This window comes from Canis aureus, chromosome 3, assembly GCF_053574225.1.
Source record: "Canis aureus isolate CA01 chromosome 3, VMU_Caureus_v.1.0, whole genome shotgun sequence".
In the NCBI taxonomy this organism is placed as follows: Eukaryota; Metazoa; Chordata; class Mammalia; order Carnivora; family Canidae; genus Canis; species Canis aureus.
Window position 1 is genome coordinate 82,695,381 of NC_135613.1, and position 14,613 is coordinate 82,709,993.

A 14,613-nucleotide genomic window follows, 5' to 3' on the forward strand; every position below is an offset into this window, starting at 1 on the left:
GAAGCTGAAAACAAGTGAGGTGAGCAATTTGCCCACGGTCTTTTGAGGCTGAACAAAATTTAGCATCTCTTTGATCTAATGCTTCTTCCTTTCATTTAAAATGGTGTGGATTTTAAGAGAAATATAATCCACATGCCTCTGATTGAGTTACATTCACTGCATCCAGAAATCATTTTGTTCAAGCCTGTCAGTGCTCAAGCCACCCTCTGAGCCTCTTTGCAAGCACTTAAGACTTTTGGAAACGTGATGTGGTATTTTTGCCATGGCAATGTAAAAATCTCTTTGAACTAGGGCTTTTGTACTGAGAGAGGAAGACAGAGAAAAGCACTAGCTAAGGAAAAAAGAACAGAAGGGAGAAAATAAGAATTAGCACATAAATATTATATGTTTTTAAGTTGAAGTCGTGTTTCCTCATTCCCAGTGCCCCCCAGTAAAGCCTGGGATGGGAGGTGGTGCTTTCCAGCATGGTTTGAAGAAGGGACAGCTCTAAGACCTGGAACTCACATTCCCAGAGACACCTGATCAGGTACAGGTAATTGGTCTTCTGATCAATAGAATCTGTTGATGTAGCCACAGCCACCTGTGAAATCCTTCCCCTTAGGCCCCGGGCTCATATCCTCACTTCTTCCCTCTGAATTCACTCCTTATCATAACAAACCCCGAGTGGGCTCCAGGGATAAGCAGGTTCCTCTGTCATTCTGGAACTTAGAAACAATCAACCCCCTGGAACTGGATTTTTTTCTGTTAGAAATAAAAACAGAATACAGAGTTGGGAGTGGAGATTGACTCTGTGAATTGCATTAGATAAACCGAAAACCATCTGGGGGCTGATCGCCACAAAAGGTGAGGGAGCTGAGGAGACTTGCCAGGAGATAAAGTGAACCATCACCATGCTAGCTCCCTCGTTCCCTCTGCTGAACTCCCTGATCCAATATCACCCCAAATGAAAATTTGTTTACTATCACTAACCTATCTTGCAATGCCTGGGCTTGAGAGACCTATTTGCTAAGGGGTGTGTGTGGCCTTAAGACAAAATGATTGGCTTTGTCCCTTTTCCATCCACACAGCTCACAGAAACTATCCATTTGAGGCTTCTTCTCCTCTTTGAGATCCTCCTGATTTTACCCAGACACACATCTAAGTGTGGGAGAGAAGCAGGTGGTGTGGTGGGTGACCAGAACCCTGCTACAGCGGAGCTTCTTGAAGGTGGCTCTGTTCAGAAAGGGAACCATGGTTCTTGGGAGTAGATGGCAGCATGAGGGCTGTGGTCCAGTGAGAGAGCCCATACGTGAGTGTTTCCATTGCTAATCCTCTCATCCCAAGGAGATGAGATCATTATTGGAAAGATCGTTTCTAATGTGACTTCAGGCTCCAGTTTCAAATGAGCTGGGAAGGGGACTCCATCCCCCTTTTCTTCTAGAAAGGGGACTCCATCTCCCTTTTCTTCTAGACCGTCTGTCACTTGGTTTTCTCAATCTGGGCACTATTGACATGTTGGGCCAGATAATTCTACGTGTGCCCTGTACACTGTAGGGTATTTAAGATCACCTCTCCAATAGATGCCAGTAATAATCCTTTCAACGCTGACAATCAAGAATGTCCCCAGATACTGTCCAAATGTCCCCCCAGGAGTAAAATCGCCAGGCAAAGAACCAGTGGCCCAAAGACCCGAAGCTTTAGACTAAAACAGCTTCTCGCCTCTTCCCATCTTGCTGCTTGAGGGCCATCCCAGAGCCTGGGCGCATTCCTGCCAGGGCACTGACTCCCTCTCCCATCTCTCTGCCCCATGCCTACACCAAGAGGTTGCCCTCAGTCTGCTCTTGGAGTCCTCGGCTTCCTTGGAGAAGATTGTGAGAAGGAAACAAACAGAAAGGGGGAAGAAATAACAAGAATAAGAGCAAAGGATTAAAAGTAAGCAGAATCTGGACATGGGGAGAAAACATGATTCCTTTTCCTTCTCTCTCTGTCTCTCTCCCCTGTACCCTCTCCCTCTCTGTCTCTCTGTCTCTCTCCCTGTGTGTCTCTCTCTCACTCTCTCTGTCTTTAAATAAAGGGTCCTGGGCTTTCTCAAGGCAGCCTGTATCTGAATCTGGTTTTCATTTGCACGCCCCACAGCCATGAGCCTAGCTTCTTCTAGTAGATAATTTGACTTGATTACTTTCTGAAAGGGCAGACAGAGCTGGAGTAGCCCTGTACTCATTTACTTGTCACTCTCCACACTGCCTTAATTTGGGTTGAGCTGCACCTCCCCCTGCCCCCCAGGATGGATTCCGAGACTGGACTCAAACTCCCCTGGGGAAGAGCTGCAAGAAGACGGGCGGTCATCCGGCCTTGGATGCGGAATGCCTGACACTGTTTGACAGAAACGGAATGCTAGTTTAACAAAAAAGACCCAGGCAGCGCATTCCCCACCAGGACGGATTTGGGCTTTTTCCCTTGACATCGACACCAGCTAAGACAGAAAATAAAAGTCAGGGATAATTAAAAATCAAATTGGTGATTTTGTGAACAGAAGAACCCTGGGTTATACATTTCTATTTATTTATCTTTTTTATTCTCAAACATCTGGCACAGCACTGAGCACGTACAGGTGTTTGATCGGTATTTGTTAATTTATTGTCAGACTAGGTCACCTGTTCTAGTGAGATGGAATTGTGGGTGGTGTTACAACTGTCCCCAAAATATTATTACCTAAATTGTGAGATTACTGGATTTTCTTGTACTGCAGTAAAATATGCAGTAAAAATTTTATTTTTAATTTTTTTTAAAGACTTGATTCATTTATTTGAGAGAGAGAGAACAGGAGCCTGAGCGAGGAGGGGGGTGGAGCAGAGAAAGAGGGACAAGCAGACTCCCCACTGATGACATAGGTCTGAATCCCATCTGATCCTGATCCCATGACCCTGAGATCCTAACCCAATCGAGAGTTGGGCGCTCACCCAATTGAGCCACCCAAGTGCCCCAAGACCAGATACTTTTAAAATAAACGGTCCCTGGTTCTTTCACTGTAATTCTGTTTATTTCAATTGTACCCCTTCTAAAGAGCTCATAGAGATTCTACATTTCTCCTTTCCCTTTATTCCCTTTCACTAATTTTTATATTCCCCAAATGAATGAGACCATATAAAAGGGAAAGGAGAGAAAATGAGTGAAAATATCAGTGAGGATGACAAAACATGAGAGACACCTAACTCTGGGAAATGAACAAGGGGTAGTGGAAGGGGAGGTGGTGGGGGGGATAGGGTGACTGGGTGAAGGGCACTGAGGGGGGCACTTGGCGGGATGAGCACTGGGTGTTATACTATATGATGGCAAATTGAACTCCAATAAAAAAATAAAAAAAAAGAGATTCTATATTTCTGTGCAGCTTTCTGAAAATTCTAGTCTTAGTTTTCCCTCTTCTAATTACTAGTAAATCTGTTTTCTAAGCTAGAGTTGAAAACTGGTGACATGTATTTTTTGGCTCACAGATCAGTTTCTGTTTCTACTCGTATGTTTATTTTATGCGGATGTCTTTTGTAAGGCCCGTCCTCTCCAGTTCTTCCCTCGCTCAGATACTCCAGAGCCCTCTACCTGATGTTTCACATCCTTACATCCCCTGCCCCACTCTCGTTTGAGATATCCTGGTAGGTGCCAAACATATAATACTTTGGGCCTATAAACCATATTAAATTGCCATTTTGTTTTAAAAATGATCAACAATCCTCCACTGTGCATAGTTCAACCTCCAGTACACCGTTCATTCCTGCTTCGAGATTAGGAAGGAAACTCCTCCTTGCTTCATAACCAGGGAGGGGCTCAGTTCAAGACTCACAGAAGGTGCATCGAAGTCTTCTTTTAATTGTTTGAAATTTTAAGTTTGGGCATATGTGTGGGATTGAGTAGAAGAAAGTGGCCAAATTTTGGAATTTAGAATCAGAAACACTTTAATTTGAGAACCAGTTCAAACACCTTATGTCCTTGGGCAAGTGATTAAATCTCTTCACACAGTGGTTCTTTCATCTATACAAGTTCAAATAATAACCACGATATTGATCTTATAGCATTTATGGGAGGGGTGTTGTACATAAAGCACTTAACAAAAAGCCTTATATATATTAAGCACTTGTTAGCTGTCAGCTCTTATGACCATCAGCATAAGTATTACTACTAATAGTTAATTATGAAATGAGACAAATACAGGCACATAATGGAAACAAAAGTCTGTCTCTTAAAAAGCTCCAAAGAGATTAACAATATTAATTATTCAACAAGGACATGTAGATGTGATATGTGAGTGTACACAGGTGTGTCTGAGCATCTAACTCTGAATGTGTGCGTATGTTTTGTGTTGACGGCATGTGTATGGGAGTGGTTTCTTGCATCCAAGTTTTAGTGTTACATGTTACCTCAATTTGACAACTGAAAAGAAGCAGGGAGGTTAAGTATTATAGGGAGAAGAAATTCATGGCTGAGAAACAGCCAGCCTTTGTCACATTCTGTTGACTCAAGGTTGTGAAAATTAAGTATAGGAATGTTGCTTTCTTTTTTCTTCTGGCAAATGGAAAGGCCAAAGCTCAGAATTGTTGGAAGTGACAACCCAATTAATCAGGCTCTGTGCTTCAAGCTAGGTGTTGAGCCTGCCCACAACTGTGAAATTTTTAAATGACCCCTTTGTCTTCAGCAGTGCCAAAGCCAAATTCTTGTGGGATCACTTGCTACTTGGCACCTGGTATCTGACCAGCAAGAATGTGGGACAGAAAGTTCTTTAAAGAGCAGCCAAGCTGTGCATTTGTTTCCTCTGCAAGAAAATGTAAAAGATGCACTTTTGCAGAACACGGCAGTTTATCGAACTCCACTACTGTATATGCCTCTGGCAAATATCTCTCTACAACAACCGAATCCAAGTCGACATAAATGTTGACTCCATCACTTGAAGTGGCAACAAAAAAGGGAAGTTATCATACTCATAGACTCATAGAATGGAGAGCAGTGAGAAATCTTTGCATTTCATTGCAATCTCGCCCTCCCACCCTCCACCGCCTGTCCCCTCCTCCAATTTTCTATCAGATGGTAAGATGGAGAGCAAAGAGATCGAACTGCATGGCTAAGATAACACAGACAGACACAGTTAAATCGGAAAACATGATCTCCTGGCCCGCAGTGCACGGTCTCCTTGCATCTTGATGAAGACTCGAACAAGAAGAGGCCTGTGAATTCTCTTTCCCCATTTGCTGTTTCTATTGACTTAGAGAGGTATCCCTCTCTACAAAGCCCACCTAGTACCTCCACTTTACCTCAATTTTTCCTGATTCTATTACTGGGAATTAAATTGGACAAGCATCACTGATACTCTACTCACAAGGAAACAGAGACTTGGAAATGTGAAGGGGCTTGGTCTAAAGTCACAGGGAGCTGGGCCTCCTTACCCAGGCCTCTGAGCCCCCCTGAACCCGAAAACTCTGTATTAGAATGGGATGGAATTATGTTAAATGATACATGACAGAAAACAGAGATATTAAATAATTTATCTACAGTTATACAGCCATCTCAGATTACATAACTTTTCCCTGCAACCTGAATGCCTGATAATCAAGGCCTTTTACTGCCATTTAAAGAAAACATCAGTGCTGATGGCTCATAACTTGAACACCAAAGAAGCAAAAAATAAGCCTCGCCTGCCAATAACTTGCTCAGTGAGTACTTGTGTGTGTGTGTGTGTGTGTGTGTGTGTCACTTACTATGTACTTGAGAACCTTGTGGGATCCTTTTCGTATATTTTAAATTTACCTCATTCGAACTCTGAGAGTTAAATATTACTAATCCAATTTTTCAGCTGAGGAACTGGGGCTTTGGGAGAACATGCAACTGCTTGAGTCACATTGCTAGTGACTCAAGGTAGAGCATGCTGCAAGTGATTTGGGACCTTGTAGATATTTATGGCTTGATTTAGGAACTGGCCCAGTGCAGGGCCTAAGGGAATCAACAAGCAGAATTAAAACCCTCCCGTGTCCTACTCTACAAAGTCTACACCCTTCCTTCTACTGCCCAGTCCCTGCGCAGTGAAGATTATTTCTGACCTAACGCTCCTTCTTCTCTGAATAAGAGTCACAAGGGTTATTTTGCAAGGCTTTCAAGATCTCCCAGATAATATATATTCATAAAAAGATAGTTACAACCCTCTGGAAGACACATGGTCTGATTACTGCTATAGTCTTGACTGATTCATTTAACTTCCCTATAAACCCTGCATAATTTGCTTTATTTCCCACATGAGTATTACAGTGTTAGATAGGTAGATGTCAAAATCAACACAGTTCTCTGTAGTATAGTGAATTAGATCATCACAGCCCAATTTAGAAAGTAATTTCCCCAAGACGGCTTTCTTTAAAAGCAAGGAAGAAACTTCCATTGGGAGTGCTTTCAGCTGCAAAAAGATGCTTCTAACCACAGTGAGATAACCCCCGGGGCAATTAGCTTTCCAGAAGCTTTGATGAGCTGGCTTCCTCTGTATCCTCTGTGCAATGGGCACAAGCAGAGCTAGAATGGGCTAGTGCCTGCTTTGCCTGAGTTCCCTGGTTCTCTTTGACTTGTGCCTGGCTCACCCCTTCTTTATCCAGCTCTTTTCATGCCCCAGGACAGTAGTCTCTGGTCTGCTTTCCTACCCAGATGATCCTCTCAGTAAGTCTTGAGAGTCTGATGGTGAACACTGGGAGGTACCCTGTTCTATGCCTAACAAATGGTAGCTCTTCATAGCTGTCTCTGAACTTGTCTTTACAGAACATTTGAATTCTCTCTCCTGTTTCTCTGGAAACATGAGCAAAGCAGTGTTTCAAATAGATATAGGGGAGAATTTGCTGAAATGCATACTTTGGAATACTAGCCTCTTCTATGGTTACCCTCTTAATCAGTATTTGAGAAATACAGCACTCTCCACTTCCTGTCTCAGAGATTCTGTACGGCATATGAGCACATTAAACTTTATGAGAAATTCTGCAGTACAGAAACCTATTTGATTTTATTTAACCCAGTTAATAATTAATTTATTTGGCCATAGAACTGTGTTTTCCAGTCAACACTAATTAACATCTTCTAGAGCTAGTTATTTGTGGAACATACTTTCCTAAATGCCAGAGAAGGGAGTTCTTTGTTTTGTATAAGAGCTTTCCCTGCTCCCAGATTTCAAGTGCATGTCACAATGGAAGACAGTCTCCGAGGCTATCAAGTCCCAAATTTATCCCTTTCCTCTGAACCCTCCTCAGTCAAACCTCCCACATTATCACATTCTCTTTGCTGGTGCCATCTCCATCACTAGCACTCAAATGTCATTCAGGTCTTAGCTCAAATATTTAAATCCACAGAGAGGTCTTGCTTGATACTCCCGGCTTAAGACTTATTATCAGGGGAAAAAATCCTGCAAGGATGTAATAATATACACTGAAATGGGAACAGATATCACCTTGGGCTTTAGGATGAAGTGGGATGTATGTTTCTCTCTTTATTATTTTCTGTGTTTTCAGGATTTTCTATAACTATTTTAAAATAGAAAAAAATTATTTAAAAAGAGGAAAATAAAGTTCCAAACAACACTTGCTGATCTCTTTGAAGTGCTCATTTTTAACGTCTCCAGTGTCTCTCTATATATCTTGCTTGTCCTGTTTCAAAGCCAAACCATAAACTTTATAAGTTTTATTGTATTTTTTAAAATTTAATTTGCTTTACATTCCTATAGAAAAATCTGCAGATGTTTTAGTTTTACACACTTATTCATGCCATCTGGTGTTCTAAAACTTCACCCAAATGATATCTCCTGACCCATGGGATTATTATCCTATGATTTTTTAAAATTTTTATTTATTTATGATATTCACAGAGAGAGAGAGAGAGAGAGGGCAGACACAGGCAGAGGGAGAAGCAGGCTCCATGTACCGGGAGCCCGACGTGGGATTCAATCCCGGGTCTCCAGGATCGCGCCCTGGGCCAAAGGCAGGCGCCAAACGGCTGCATCACCCAGGGATCCCTTATCCTATGATTAAGCCAGCATTGCCCTCAGTTTGAGTCTTGACTCAGCTAAACACATAGTCTGGTTTCTGCCTATGTCTTATTTGTTTTTGTGTATGCCTGACCCTCATCTGTTGAAAGCATAACTGTGTGATTTGACTTTAGGGGAATTTTTTTAATTCAATTCCTTTCAGCATATTTACTTAAGTGGAATAGCCCTCTACCAGCTCCTGGGTTAAAACAGAATGCTCCACTGACTGAGTAATCAAATACCCACATGACCCTAATACTAAGAAGCCTAAAAGTCTAATATATTCAATTATAAGATCCCCAATCTCATCCCACATTATATACTTAGAGTTTGCATAATGCTTATAGATGTTTTAAGTTTGGAAATTCAATCAGATTCAGTTCTTTTTTCATGATCTCTTTGTAGACAGGAGAACACTGGCTGCTGAGCAGAAAGTGGCCATGATAACACTGGGTTTACCTTTGTACCCATACAAGACATGTGCTACCTCACTGCCACCCTGCAGTACTAAATCTTCAGGGAAGAGCTGCTCTCTCTCCACTTAATGAAGGTACTTTGACTAAATGGTTATACTCTGGACCTAGAATTCTTCTAATTTTTATACCTTCAGAAAAGAGACTTCTCAGAATCAGTCTGAGCACTTCTGGACAAGTTTTAGGCAAGGTACTGCCCCCCAAAACTGGAGACACAGATAATTACAGGATACCAGAACAACATCTCAGGAACAGAAGCCATCCTCTGGAGCTAGTACCACGGTAGAACTTAAACCAATTATTGAGTTTCTAGAACTTCTTTGTGGACAAGCTTGAGAGTTAAAATTCCAGGGGCTATTAGTCATAGGAACTCCCCACACTTCCATCAGTTTTACCTCCAAGAGCTCTCCACCCAGGTTGTTAGGGTGAATATCAGAGAAAAATTCCTTCATCCTTCTTTCAGGGGGAAGGGAAAGGTAACTACTTTGAAATATACAGAATATTCTTTTGTCTTTAACAAAAACTTGCCTTTAAGGGAAAATTATTTCATCAGAGCCCAATCACCTTGGGTTTTATAAGAGCCTGACGAACCTAGTGAGAGGGAAATACCTAACTCCAGTCAGCTTTCACCTTCCATATGGAGGAATGGAAATAACCCAACTCCGTTCCTCTCTAGCTTTCCTGTGTCACTGAAGGGAGACAGAAGGACTGAGAAGCATTGTGATGGTCATGATAGGGTCACAAGCTCACTAAAAGACTGAGGCCTAGTCATAGGACTATAGAAAACTCCGTTCCCACACTTACTACTACATCAAAAGGGTTCCCACATAATGACAGGCATTAAAAATAAAAGAAGTGAAACTCTCAGGATATATTTAAGGAAAAGTTTTCAAAGACAACAGAGAAGACAAAAACAAGAGCACTACAAGAAATTTTAGCCTAATTTCTAGCCACAAAAATAAAAACTCACAATAAAAGTCTATTCACCTCAGCTCCTTTTACCCAATACATCATATCCAGCACTAAACAAAAAATATAAGGCATACTAAAAAGCAAAAAAAAAAAATTAATAGAAAAAAATAAAAACAAAAACAAAAAAGTTTGAAGAGTTAGGACAGAACCAGACATCAATATAGCAGAGATTTTGGAATTATCAGATAGACAATTTAAAATAATGAGGATTAATATGTTAAGGACTCTAAAGAAAAAGGAGACTAACATATAACAGTAAATGAGTAATGCAAGAAGACAGATGAACAAGCTAAGAGAGTATTAAAAGGAAATATTAGAAGTCAAAAACACTGTGACACAAATGAACGATGCCTTTGATAAATAGACTAGACAAGGCCTAGGAAATAATCAGTGGGCTTGAAGCTATGCTAGTAGAAACTTCCTGAACTGAAAATCACTAAGAAAAAAGGAATAAAGAAAAAGAAAAGAAGAAGAAGAGAAGAAGGAGAAGATGACGACAATGATGGTGGCAGCCATATATGCGAGAACACTGGGGCAACTTAAAATATGTAACGTATGTGTAATGGGGATACCAGGTGGAGAAGAAAGAGAATTGAGAAAATAATTGGTGTTATAATGGCTGAGAATTTTCCCAAATTAATGATAGGCACAAAACCACAGTTGTAGGAAACTCAGAGAACACCAACCCAGATAATAATAAATATGTATATCTAGACATACCATATTCAAATTGTAAGAACCAAAAACAAAGAAAAATCATCAAAAAAGCCAGAGATGGTGGTGATAGGGACATGCTCCCTAAAGAGGAAGAAGGATAAACATTACATTTGACGTCTTGTCAGAAACCATGCTAGCAAGAAGAACATAGAGTAAAATACTTGAACTGTTGAAAGAAAAAAGAAAGTCAACCTAAGATTCATTATAGAGTGAAATTATCCTTCAAAAGCGAATGAGGAACAAAAAACTCTCTAAGACAAACAAACTTAGGCAAAACATTGTTAGTAGACCTACTTTGCATGAATGATTAAAAGTTCCTCAGGGGCACTGGGGTGTCTCAGTTCAACTCTTGATTTCCATTCTGGTCATTATCTCAGGATCAAGAGATCAAGCCCCAAGTTCATTCTTTCCCTCTTCTTCTCCCCCTCCTCCCCTCAGGCACAAGCTCACTCTCTCTTTTTCTCTCTCTCTCTCAAAAAAAATGTTCTTCAGAGAGAATGAAAATGAAATAAATCAGAAATTTAAAATTTGCATAAAGGAGATTATAGGAAAATGAAGGTAAAAGAAAAATCTTCTATCTAGCTTATTCTTTTTTGATTTAATAAACACTTGTTCAAGTTCATAGTAACAATTTATTGGATGATTTAACATATGGACAAGTTGAATAAATGAGTAGCAGTGTCCATGTGATAAGAAGAAAGAGTAGGAATATTCAATTATAAATAGGAAAATTATAAATGCTCAGTTATACCTACACTATAAATTAAGGGGAACAGTGGTATTAGAAAATGAACTTAAGGTCACCTGAGTTGCTCAGTCAGTTAAGCATCTACCTTTGGCTCAGATCATAATCCTGAGGTCCTAGGATCAAGCCCACATTGGGCTTCCTGCTCAATGGGGAGTCTGCTTCTGCCTCTCCCCATCCCACTTGCTCATACTCTCTCTCTCTCTCTCACTTGAACTTTCTTTCCTGAATAAATAAATAAAATCATTTTAAAAAGATGGACTTAGACTACTCATAAATGCTTATTGAAAACTCTAGGGCAACTTAGATTTGTATTTTTTAAAATATATGTAATTGATACACTGAAAGGGCAGAGGTAGAATAATAAAAAATTTTCAAATAAAATCAGAAGAATCAGGAAAAGAGGGAAGAAATGTGTGGGAAATATCAGAAAGGGAGACAGAACATAAAGATTCCTAACTCTGGGAAACGAACTAGGGGTGGTGAAAGGGGAGGAGGGCGGGGGGTGGGGGTGAATGGGTGAAGGGTACTGAGGGGGGCACTTTACGGGAGGAGCACTGGGTGTTATTCTGTATGTTGGTAAATTGAACACCAATAAAAAATAAATTTATTTTAAAAAACCAAATTAACTAGAAAAAAAAGAAAAAGAGGGAAGTTAAAAAATAAACAGAATAAGTGTAAAAATTGAAAAAATCACAATCACATATCATGATCACTTTTTATGTGGGTGTTTTAAATATACCAGTGAAAAAATATAGAGATAGGGATCCCTGGGTGGCACAGCGGTTTAGCGCCTGCCTTTGGCCCAGGGCCTGATCCTGGAGACCCGGGATCGAATCCCACGTCGGGTTCCCGATGCATGGAGCCTGCTTCTCCCTCTGCCTGTGTCTCTGCCTCTCTCTCTCTCTCTCTCTGTGTGACTATCATAAATAAATAAAATTAAAAAAAATATATAGAGATAGAATGGATACAAAATCAATACCAGATTATATGTTTATAATAAACCCACTTTAACTATAAAATATAGATATGTTTAAAGTAAAAGGATAGAAAAAGATGTACCATAACACTAATCAATAGAAACCTAGAGTAACTAATTAGATTAGATTAGATTATCCTCTAAAAAGATATAATAGACTTTAGCTTGCATTCACCTAACAATATAAAATCAGACTATTTGAGACAAAACTGACAAAACTAATTGAAGAAAGGACAAGCCACTACTAGAGGTAGAGACTTCAACACCTCTCTGTAAGTAGTCAACAGATCCATAAGCAAAAAATTAAAAAGGTTATAGATAAACATAAAAATAGCATTAATCAATGGGGTCTTATTGACATTTATGGAATATTTCATCCAATAATAGCAGAACACACTTTCTTCTCAGTTCATATGGAACATTCAGCAAGATAGACCACATTCTAGACCCTAAAACACACTTTAATAAATTTAAAATAATAGAAATCATATAAAGTTTGCTCTCTTAATTCTTTTTTTTTTTTTATTTTTTATTGGTGTTCAATTTACTAACATACAGAATAACACCCAGTGCCCGTCACCCATTCACTCCCACCCCCCGCCCCCCTCCCCTTCTACCACCCCTAGTTCGTTTCCCAGAGTTAGCAGTCTTTACGTTCTGTCTCCCTTTCTGATATTTCCCACACATTTCTTCTCCCTTCCCTTATTTTCCCTTTCACTATTATTTATATTCCCCAAATGAATGAGAACATATAATGTTTGTCCTTCTCCGACTGACTTACTTCACTCAGCATAATACCCTCCAGTTCCATCCACGTTGAAGCAAATGGTGGGTATTTGTCATTTCTAATAGCTGAGTAATATTCCATTGTATACATAAACCACATCTTCTTTATCCATTCATCTTTCGTTGGACACCGAGTGGAGGTTCCTCAAACAGTTAAAAATATACCTGCCCTACGACCCAGCAATTGCACTGTTGGGGATTTACCCCAAAGATACAAATGCAATGAAACGCCGGGACACCTGCACCCCGATGTTTCTAGCTGCTCTCTTAATTCTATTGCATAAAACTAGAAATCAACAATAGAAAGCTGGAAAATTCCAAAATATTTGGAAATAAAAAACACACTTCTAAAAAATACATGGGTCAATGAAGTCTCAAAAGAAATTTTAAAATATTTTAACTAAATGAAAATTAAAATACAATTTGATACCTGTGGGGTGTAGCAAGAGCAGTCTTAGAGGGAAATTCATAGCATTGGCTGCATGTATTTAGAAAATAAAAATTAATGCTCAAATTTTCTTTCTACCCTAATAAATTAGAAAAAAGGAGCAAATTAAAGCTAAAAGAAATTTTTAAAAACTTGAAAAAAGAGCAAAATTAATTATATTTAAAAACATAAAATCAAGGAGAAAATCAACAGAACCAGAAGCTAATTTTTTAAAAAGGTAAAGTTGATAAACTTCGAGGTAGGCTAATAAAAAAAAAGAAAAGACATATTGCTAACATCAGAAATGAAAACTCACAGATATGACTCACTGTGCCCAGATGAATACTATGCTTCATCTACTTTGGTAACATAAATGAAATACATCAATTTACTGAAGGACAGAATCCACCAAGTCATATAAAAGGAGACATAGATAATTGGAATTGGAATTGGAATAGACATATATTTATTAAAGAAATTGAAACAATAATAATAACCTTCCAAATAGAAAGTACTAAACCCAAATGGCTTTGCTGGTGAATTGTGCTAAACATTTAAGTAAAAAAAAAAAAAAAAAAATATATATATATATATATATATATATATATATATATATATATACCAATTCTCTCCCAGAAAATAGAAGCAGAGGGAATACTTCCTATCTCATTCTATAAGTACATCATTATCTTATTATCAGTAGCAAAGATATTATAAGAAATGAAAATACAACTTCTCTTGACCCATAGATGGGTCATGGAAAAATCTTCAACAAAATATCAGCAAATTGAATGCAACAATATATATAAAAAAATTACACACTATGACCAAGTGGGATTTATTCTAGGTATGCAAGCCTGGTCCAAATTTACAAAAAAAAAAAAAAAAAAAAAAAAGGAAAAAAAAGAAAAAGAAAAAGAAAAATCAATTCAATCCATTAGAGAAACAAACTAATAAATATAACATCATGTGATCATACTTATGTAGGCATAAAAAGCATTTGACAACTACACTAGAAAGAAAAGGAAAATCTTTAATTTGATAAAGAACATCTACAAAATAACATCATATGTTAAGGTGAGAAAATAGATGCAATAGATCAGGAACAAGACAAAGCTATGCCCTTTTACTACTTCTATTCAACATGTTACTTGAAGTCCTAGCTCATAAAATAAGACAAGAAAAATTATTAAACAGTATAACTATTGGGAAGGAAGTCATAAAACTATATTTGTTCACAGATGACATACCTGTTTATTTAGAAAGTCCCCAATTAAAAAAAAAATACTGGAAACTATAAGAGATTATAGCAAGGTTGTAGGATACAAAGTCAATATGCAGAAGTCAATTGTTTTCCTATACCTGCAATAAGTAATTGGGATTTGAAATTAAAAACCATTTATATTAACACCAAAAAGTGAAATTTTTGTGTATATCTCCAACAAAATATGCACAAGATTTATATGAGGAAAACCACAAAACTCTATTGAAATAAATTTTAAA

General features: G+C 38.6%; 1 long non-coding RNA gene across 3 annotated transcripts in view; it reads left to right on the forward strand.

The window, feature by feature from the left end:
• Positions 1 to 419: 419 nt before the first annotated feature.
• LOC144306024 (uncharacterized) overlaps positions 420 to 14,613 on the forward strand; it is a 36,008-nt gene continuing 21,814 nt past the window's right edge. The window contains exons 1-3 of one of the 3 annotated variants that reach the window (XR_013373053.1): positions 420 to 526; positions 1,801 to 1,911; positions 8,417 to 8,561. This is a non-coding gene — a long non-coding RNA (uncharacterized LOC144306024). Of the gene's footprint in view, positions 533 to 1,800; positions 1,912 to 2,262; positions 2,470 to 8,416; positions 8,562 to 14,613 lie in introns of those variants that run through there. The other 2 variants (XR_013373057.1, XR_013373050.1) reach the window with 2 other exon arrangements.